An 8,786-nucleotide genomic window follows, 5' to 3' on the forward strand; every position below is an offset into this window, starting at 1 on the left:
AAGAAAGAGACTTGGTGTTAGAAAAATCCAGTTATTTCATCCATCCTTGTTCCTGCTTCTTTGTTATTTTCCACTTGGGAGGGTGAATTGGTCCAATTTCCCAAAACATTATAAATATGCCTTTTGTTGTCTTAGAAACTTCCGTCATGGATCTTCTCAGAACGTTCCATGACCACAAGGCCACAAGGTACACCAAGCTGAGATCCTTCTGTGATTCTCTCTCTTTTCAAATTAGATTCAGCCTCCTCATTAAACCAATTCACCAAAGAGTTAAACAATGGGCACCAGATGACAGAAACAACCAAATAATAAGCTATCAGTAAGGTAATGTGACCAAAGGTCACTTCTTTAAAAATAATTTGACCCCCATCCTCCACAGGTGAGCCCTCCACCCATGTAATGCATATTTATTTTTCCCTGAGAAATTAAAACTTATCTGAATAAATCATTTCTCCAGTGAAAAATCTTTCTTACACTGCATAAAAAGTCTCTTCTCTTTGCATGTCTTACTATACATCATAGTCCATTTGTGTTGCTATAATGAATATCTGAGCCTGGGCAATTTATAAAGAAAAGAGATTTATTCAGCTCATAGTTCTGCAGGCTGCACAAGAAGCATTGCTCTAGCATTTGTTTCTGGTGGGGGCCTCAGGCTGTTTCCATTCATGGATGAAGTCAAAGGGGACCAGGTATAAGTTACCATCACCTGGCGAAAGAGGAAGCAAGAGAAACAAGAGGAAGTGAAGTGACAGGCTCTTTTTAACAACCAGCACTTGAAGGAACTCAGAGATCAACTTTTTTTTTGATCTCATGGCACACTTGAACCTATAGATAAACTTCTATGGCACACTTAAATTATGTTGATCAGAAAAAGAGTAAAAAATATATGTAGTTAGATGAGCTTCGAACTTCTTTTGAAATAATTCAAGAATCCTATGTACTCAATTCTGATATGAGGACAATTAATGATATAGTACATGGTGGGGGGTCAGAGATGAGGAGAGCAGAGAAAGGGAAGTAGGGAGGGCGGTAGGGCGTTCACAGTGTGTGACACACATTTTGGGGGCAGGACATAATTCTAAGAGGGATTTTACCTAACAAATGCAATCAATGTAACCTGGTTCTTTGTATCCTCAATGAATCCCTGACAATAAAAAAAAAAAAAGAAAGAAAGAAATTATGAAAAAAAAAATGTTAAATGAAAAAAAAAGAAAAGAATTTAATGATTTTTAAAAATTTTTCACAGCACACCTAAGATGCTCTCATGGCATACCAGTGTGCCCCAGGTTGAAAAATCACTGTCACAGAGCAAGAACTCACTCACTACCACGAGACAGGACAGCACCAAACTAGTCATGAGCTATCTACCCCCTTGACCCAAACACCTCCAGCACTGAGGATCAAATTTAAATGTGAGGTTTGGGGGACAAACATCCAAGATACCGTCCTGCATTGTTGTCGTTCTAAAGGCTGGGCCATCAGGTTCTTTGGGAGATCTGGTGTGAGCTCTGCATTTGTTTCTTTTCTTAAGTATTGGCTTTCCTTGGTTGTCAAGTTCTAGAAGCTCTGAGTGGCTTTTGTTACACCAATTTATCTAAAACTCTCCATGAGTCCTATTCATGACGGCTCTTTCTCCCTGTGGGCTCTTTTCATTCTCCTGTGTTAAGAGTTTGCGTCTTTCCAACAGGAACAGCCCACAACTTGGGTCTTCTGCCTAGACTGAACTTTTCTCACCAATGCTGTATCTAGAGACAATACTTAGATTTGTGGGGCTGGAAGGACTTTTCTTTTTCCCACAGATTTTCTCTGCAGATCAAAACTAGTTTACTTAAATTATTTGTTTTCTTTTCTGAGTTCCTGACATTTCAGTTCAAAAGCCCAAGCAATGGCTTCCTATTCACATACTAAATCTTGAACACTCTCACCTTATTACTGAGATTTTCCTCTTGTTTCTCAGAACAAATTTACACATATTTCTGTTTGTTGCTGATTTTTTTTCTTTTACATGGTGATTGGACCTGTATTTTGAGTTTCTGGAATCCACAGCCATCATTTACTATTTGCCTACTGTTTATTGAATCGACTTGAAAACGTGTGGTGCAGAGGTCTTCAGAAAGACTTTGTCAAGCCATGAAAATTCCTATGTCAGTCTTGACTTTGTTCTTTCTCTGAACCTGAATGCAGGCATCAGAAAAATAAAAGAAAAAATAATAATGTGGGGTAGGAAATTAATTCATTTTCCCCTATCAATTCTGGCATTAAAATTCCAAAGCAAATACCTCCAATGTAAGTGGAATCTGTTATTTTCAAGTGAAAAGGCTAGAAGATAAAGTTTAGAGCAATTTATCTATAGTTGCTTTTAAGAATTTGAGGAGCTTATAAAAACCTTGCAGACATTGTGGCTACAGAAGAGATATTGTGAATATTATTAATTTTGATATGAAACTACCAGAAGTCTTAAGATCACATATAGAGTTATTTTTTTAAATAAAAAAATTGTATTTACTTAGAAGCATTCAGAATGTCAACAAAACAGCTGCAACTTTTTTTTGCAATTACAGAGTGGTAGTCAGTTAACAGAACAATTATTTCGTATAAGCTGCATCAGAGACAACTGAAGATGAAAAAACTACCATCCCCAATGTATAACTAATTTGTGCTGTGCACCAACAAGAACCTGCTTTAAATTTCCATGCCAATTTACAGCCCCCATACTGTACCAGGCAAGGTCGGTGGCTATTGGAAATACCACCAGGACAGGGCTATCTAAAGACACATTTGGTAGTGTGTTAACTACACAAAAAAAGACACTGTACAGTTTAAAAACAAATCTTACATAGCCTTACATTTCAATTTTTTTCTTTAAAAGGAGTGAGTTGTGTACAGGGGGGTTAAATGCTTTATAGACAAGAAAAAAAACTGCACTGGAACCAACTTATTCATCATCATCTTCCTCATCTTCCTCTTCTTCTTTTTCTTGCTTTTTTTTTGCCTTGACTCCCTTTTTTGCTGCATCAGGCTTTCCTTTAGCTCGGTATACAGTAATATCCTTTTCGTATTTTTCCTTCAGCTTTGCAGCCTTCTTTTCATAAGGCTGCTTGTCATCCCCAGCAGTGTTACTCCACATCTCTCCCAGCTTCTCTGCAACATCACCGATGGATAGGCCAGGATGTTCTCCTTTGATTTTTGGGCGATACTCAGAACAGAACAAGAAAAAGGATGAAGGAGGCCTCTTGTGTGCATTGGGATCCTTGAACTTCTGTTTTGTTTCCCCTTTAGGAGGGATATAGGTTTTCATTTCTCTCTCATAACGGGCCTTGTCTGTCTTTGCCGTATCTTCACATTTCCCTTTCTCTTTAGCAGACATGGTCTTCCACCTCTCTGAGCACTTCTTAGAAAACTCTGAGAAGGTGACTGAAGCATCTGGGTGCTTCTTCTTGTGCTCCTCCCAACAAGTTTGCACAAACAATGCATATAATGATATTTTGCCTCTCGGCTTCTTAGGATCTCCTTTGCCCATGTTTAGTTATTTTTCCTCAGTGAGGCACAGAGTTGCCCAGTGCCTGTCCGGCTCTCACTTGCCCCAGTGCTGTCTCTAATGTATAGAGTTTTAAGTGGGTAGCCATGGCCAGTAAACGCCAGTGGAGTGCTAATGAGTCATTAGGATTTCTGAACATCAGATCTCCCTGACTGACAGTCATCCATGTATAAACAATTTGATTTCTCAAAATGGTGCCTTTCAAACAAAAGAAAAGAAAAGTACAGGCCAATATTGCTGATGAAAAAAATCATCAACAAAATACTAGGAAACAGAATTTAACAACATATTGAAAGATCATTCATCATGATCAAATGGGATGCATCTCAAAGATACAAAAATTGGTTCAATATGCATAAATTAATAAATGTGATACATCACATCAACACATTAAAGGGCAAAAATCATGTAATTATTTAAATAGGTTCTGAAAAGGCATTTGATAAGATTCAACATCCCTTAATAATACTATGCAGCCATTAGAAAGATGGAGACTTGACCGCCTTCATGTTTACATGGATGGAGATAGAAAATATTCTTCTTAGCAAGGTATCTCAAGAACGGAAGAAAAAGTATCCAATGTACTCAGCCCACCTATGAAACTAATTTATAGCTTTCATAGGAAAGCTATAACTCAATTTTAGCCCAGGAATATGGGGAAAGGGGAGAGGGAGCGGAGGGGAGGGTGGAGGGTGGGTGGAGGGATGGTGATTGGAGGGATCACGCTTATGGTTCATCCTATAACGGTACATGTGAATCTTTCTAAATGTAGAATATAAATGTCTTAACACAATAACTAAGAAAAAGACATGAAGGCTATATTAAACAGATGGGTGATAGTATTTCAAATTGTATATAGAAACAGTACACTGTACCCCATGATAGTATTAATGTACACTGCTATGATTTAATAAAAAAAATCAATAAATTTGATATAGAAAGAACATACCTTAACATGATAAAGACCATATATATCAAGCCCACAGATAGTATAATATTGAGTAAGAAAAAATTTAAAGCCTTTCTATTAATATCCACAATAAGACAAACATGTGATACTTGAAGTCCTGGCCAGAGCAATACGGTAAGGGAAAGAAATAAAATATATTGAAATTGGAAAGGAAGAAGTCAAATTATCCTTGTTCAGAAAAGACATTATTTTATATTTAGAAAAGCATAAGACTCCACCAAGAATAACTCTTCAGATTGATTAAAAAATCAGTAAACTTACATAATACAAAATCAATATATAAAAGTCAATAGGGTTTCTATACAATAACAATGATCAATCTGAAAAAGAAGTTAAGATAGCAACCATAATTACAATAGTTTAAAATAATATAATATACCTAGAAATAAATTTAGCTAAAGAAATGAAAGATCTGTACACAGAAAACTATAAAACACTGATGAAAGAAACTGAAGAAGCTGCATCCACAAAAATGAAATGATAGCCTGTACTGATGGCATTGGACATCCATATGCAGAAGAATAAAACTAGATCCTCATCTTTCACCATATACAATAGCAAACTCAAAATGGACTACAGACTTAAATTTAAGACTTAGAACTATACAAATTCTAGAAGAAAACATTGTGGAAACACTAAAGATCACTGCATTGGGCAAGGTTTTTTTTGATGAAATCTCAAAAGGACAGACAACAAACAAACAAACAAACAAGATTACATTAAGCTAAAAAGCTTCTGCACAACAAAGGATACATTTAATGAAGTAAACAGACAACATATAGGAAGGGAGAAAATAAGCGCAAATTATCCATTCAAAAAGGGATTAATAACTAGGATATGTAAGGAGCTCAAACAACTCAATAAAAAAAAATAGTCTGGTTAAAAAATGGGCCAAATACCTGAATAGACATTTCTCAAAAGAAGACATTCAAATGATCAACAGGAATATGGAAAAATGTTCAAAATCACTAATCAATAGAGAAATGAAAATCAAAACCACAATGAGATATTTATCTTATTTCAGTTAGGATGGCCGTTATCACAAAGAGAAGAAATGAAGAACGTTGGCAAGGATGCAGAGATAAAGGAATGCTGATACACTGTTGGTGGGAATGGAAATTTCCATACTCTGGGAAACAGTATGGAAGCTCTCTAAAAAAAATATCATTTGTGTATGATTTAACAATCCCATTCTGAGTATAGACCCCAAAGAAAGGAAATCAGATATTTGTACTGCCATGTTTAGTGCATCTCTACTGACAATAGCCAAGATTTGGAATTAAACTAAGGGTCCGTTATTGAATGACTGGAAGAAGGAAATACAGCACATATACACAACGGACTGTTATTTAACCATTACAATGAAAGAAATCCTGTCATTTGTAGCATCATAGAAGCTGGAGGTCATCATAGGAACTGGAGGTCATTACGTTAAGTGGAATAACTCAGGCACAGAAAGATAAACGCCATACACGCTCACTCATATGTGAGAGTTAGAAAAGTGGATCTCATAAACATAGAGAGTAAAAAGTTCGGTACAGAGGCTGAGAAAGGAAGGGGAGATAAAGTAACCGTGTCCTTCCCAGGGCTCCTTCCCAAGTGACATTGGAAATCTCAGAAACACAGCTGAGCATAAAGATCTACACGTGTATTTGCTGCATTTTACAGCAGTGGGATTGTCATTGTAAGGGATGCTGAATGGACCAAAATTCCCAGGATGATCACCTGGGCACAGCCCACACATACAACCCCGTTACTCAGGCTTCTGGGAGAAGGTTTTTTGCCCGGCAGTCTCAGGGGCTTGGAAGTAAAAAGATATTTAAAGTCGAGTATTCAACAAAGTTGGTCTTCTAACCTGTTATGAGCTAAATGTAGCATTTAGCTGTTTTAGGCTATAGATTGTTTCAATTATGTGCTTTTCAGTGTAAAATTTCACTGTTAAAAAATGAGCTCTGTGCCAAGTTGGAGATTTTAGCTTTTCATAATAGGCAGGTTTGAGGCAGCGCTAAATAAAGACCTTAGGCATTAGAGTGCTAATTAATAAGCTCTATTATTAATTCTGTCATCTCAGAATGAACTAAGAGTAAATCAATTGAAATAATAAAGTTATTGGCTTTATGATTGTTTGGCTCTAATCCCAGAACAACCAACATGTTTCTGGCCTAGCCATAATTTGATCTAGAAACTCAATCATCCCTAAGAAATGTATTCTTTAATTCCTGTCTTAAGACCTGGAAACCTAACATTTATATATTTGGTAGAGGAGAAACTTGCAAAGTGGCTAAAATGTCATGGCCAGACCTGATTCGAGGCAAATTAAATGAGTGGCATTATATAAACAAAAATGTATGGTGTTTTGAGGAAGAGAAAATATATTGAATGTTCTTGAGGAGATGAGAGCAAATACGGGTTATGTAAGTCAACAAAATGTAGAAACACAAAGTTTTTTGGTGATTTTGACAGTAGCACTTTTGTTTAAATGGTAAAATCAGGAAAAAAAGCCCAAGATAATAAGGAATAAGGTGTCAATAGGAGATGAGTAACTTAAGCTAGTTTATCTAGAAAACTATATCATCTAGAGTGGCCTAACAAGGGAATCAGAGATTTAGGGCAATAAGTGAAAAATAAGGGGGCATCATATTTTAACTTTAAAATGGAAAATTATAATAAAGTCTGTATGCTGATGAAAACAATGAGAAAGATTGGGAAATATTGGCATTACAAGAAAGAACAGCTGACTAGAGAAGAAAATTCCTAAAACAAAAGGTAAAAGAATCCAGAGGACAGGTGGAAAAATCTGGTATTTAATAGAAATCAATAAATTTCATCATTTGTTATAGGATTAAAGAAGATGGGTTGAAATAGGCTTATAAATTTGGTACTGGGGATTCGAGGGCATGTGAGTGGATAATTTTTCTTAATGTAGGAAGAGAGCTTTAGTTGAGGGTGAAGAAGGATGTGAGAGGCAAGAGGTGGTCAGAAAAGAGAGAAGAAGGTGAAAGTGTTGCTTTGGACAACAGGAAAACAAGCGTAGTCAGGAAACTTGTTAGGGTCACCAAGCAGTGTCAAGAGCCAAGCTAAAGTTTATGTCCATGAACTTGAGGGAGATTCAGGATTCAGTCAAGCTGGATAGCTAGCAAGGATCAGGCAATAAAGCTCTGGGACTAGACAGGTGACATAAATGGGGAGAGCAATGAGAAGCAATGAGTAGGAGGGTGAGATTCTTGACTGGCAAGAGGAGGGGGACTGCAGGTTCTGAAATGTGAGGATTTCAAGGAAATGACAAGTCATCAGGGAAATAGCTGTGCAGGGGAGAGTCTGGTTTCATGATATGCATATGTGAAGTATTAGCCTAGTGATACGGTTTTTAAGTGAAGGACTAGATGATGCTACCTAGGGGCTGGAGTGTTTGAGAAGGGAAGACCCAGAAATTAGCCACAAAACTGCAAGTGTTCCCTGGGACCGTGGGCCCCAGCATGGCACCAAGGCAGTAGTACCTGGGATGAGAAAGCCAGTAGTACCTGGGATGCGAAAGCCCTGACCACTTGATCTTGGGCGATGAGTATCTCAGCTCAAAGCTGCGTGTGCAGGAAGCTGACAATCAGACAAGCTTCCTATTTTTTCCTAGCACTGTGTAATTGCCTAAATATTCAGTCTAATCCCATGTTGAGGATTCCCAAAGAATTACTGACGTGTCATTTGTCTGAGTGAGTGCAAACAGAAAGAGACAAAATTAAATTGATTTCATCTAAACAAAGAAATCTAAACTACTTTGAGCATCTCTCTTCGTGGAGTTTCAGTCCTACCTTGCACTCTGTGATGAAAAAGTCAAGTGTAAGGAGACGTTAAACAAAGGATAAAGAAGGTCTCTCTGGGAGAGTGAGAATCAAATTGAAATTGAAGAATGCACAGGAGTTAAGCATCTGCAGAAGGGAGGAGTGGAAATCGTTAAGACAGAAAAGAACTTGATATATTTTCTAATCATAAAGAAGGTCAGCCTGGGTGGTGTATAGTGGATAAGAGGAAGTGTTTCTTGATATGAAGGAGGTGTTGGTAGGGGTAAGATTATGCAGAACCCTTCAATGAGAAGCATACATCAGATCTAAAAGGTTCTCTGTAAGATTCATAGAGAACAATTTGAACAGACGCTAGAAATAGGGCACACTTTCTCCAGTGGAAAATGATAGTAGTTTGCAGAAATGATGCAGTGATGTAAAGACATCAGTGAGTTCAAGCCCTATCCTGACAGTGGAATTGGCAGCACTGCATTGAGCAAAA

General features: G+C 37.3%; 1 pseudogene; it reads right to left on the reverse strand.

The window, feature by feature from the left end:
- Positions 1-2,935: 2,935 nt before the first annotated feature.
- Positions 2,936-3,520, reverse strand: LOC100954146 (annotated as a pseudogene).
- Between the last annotated feature and the right edge of the window lie 5,266 nt (positions 3,521-8,786).

The sequence above is a fragment of the Otolemur garnettii genome, unplaced genomic scaffold (assembly GCF_000181295.1).
Source record: "Otolemur garnettii isolate 467f Iridium unplaced genomic scaffold, OtoGar3 scaffold00008, whole genome shotgun sequence".
Classification (NCBI taxonomy): domain Eukaryota; kingdom Metazoa; phylum Chordata; class Mammalia; order Primates; family Galagidae; genus Otolemur; species Otolemur garnettii.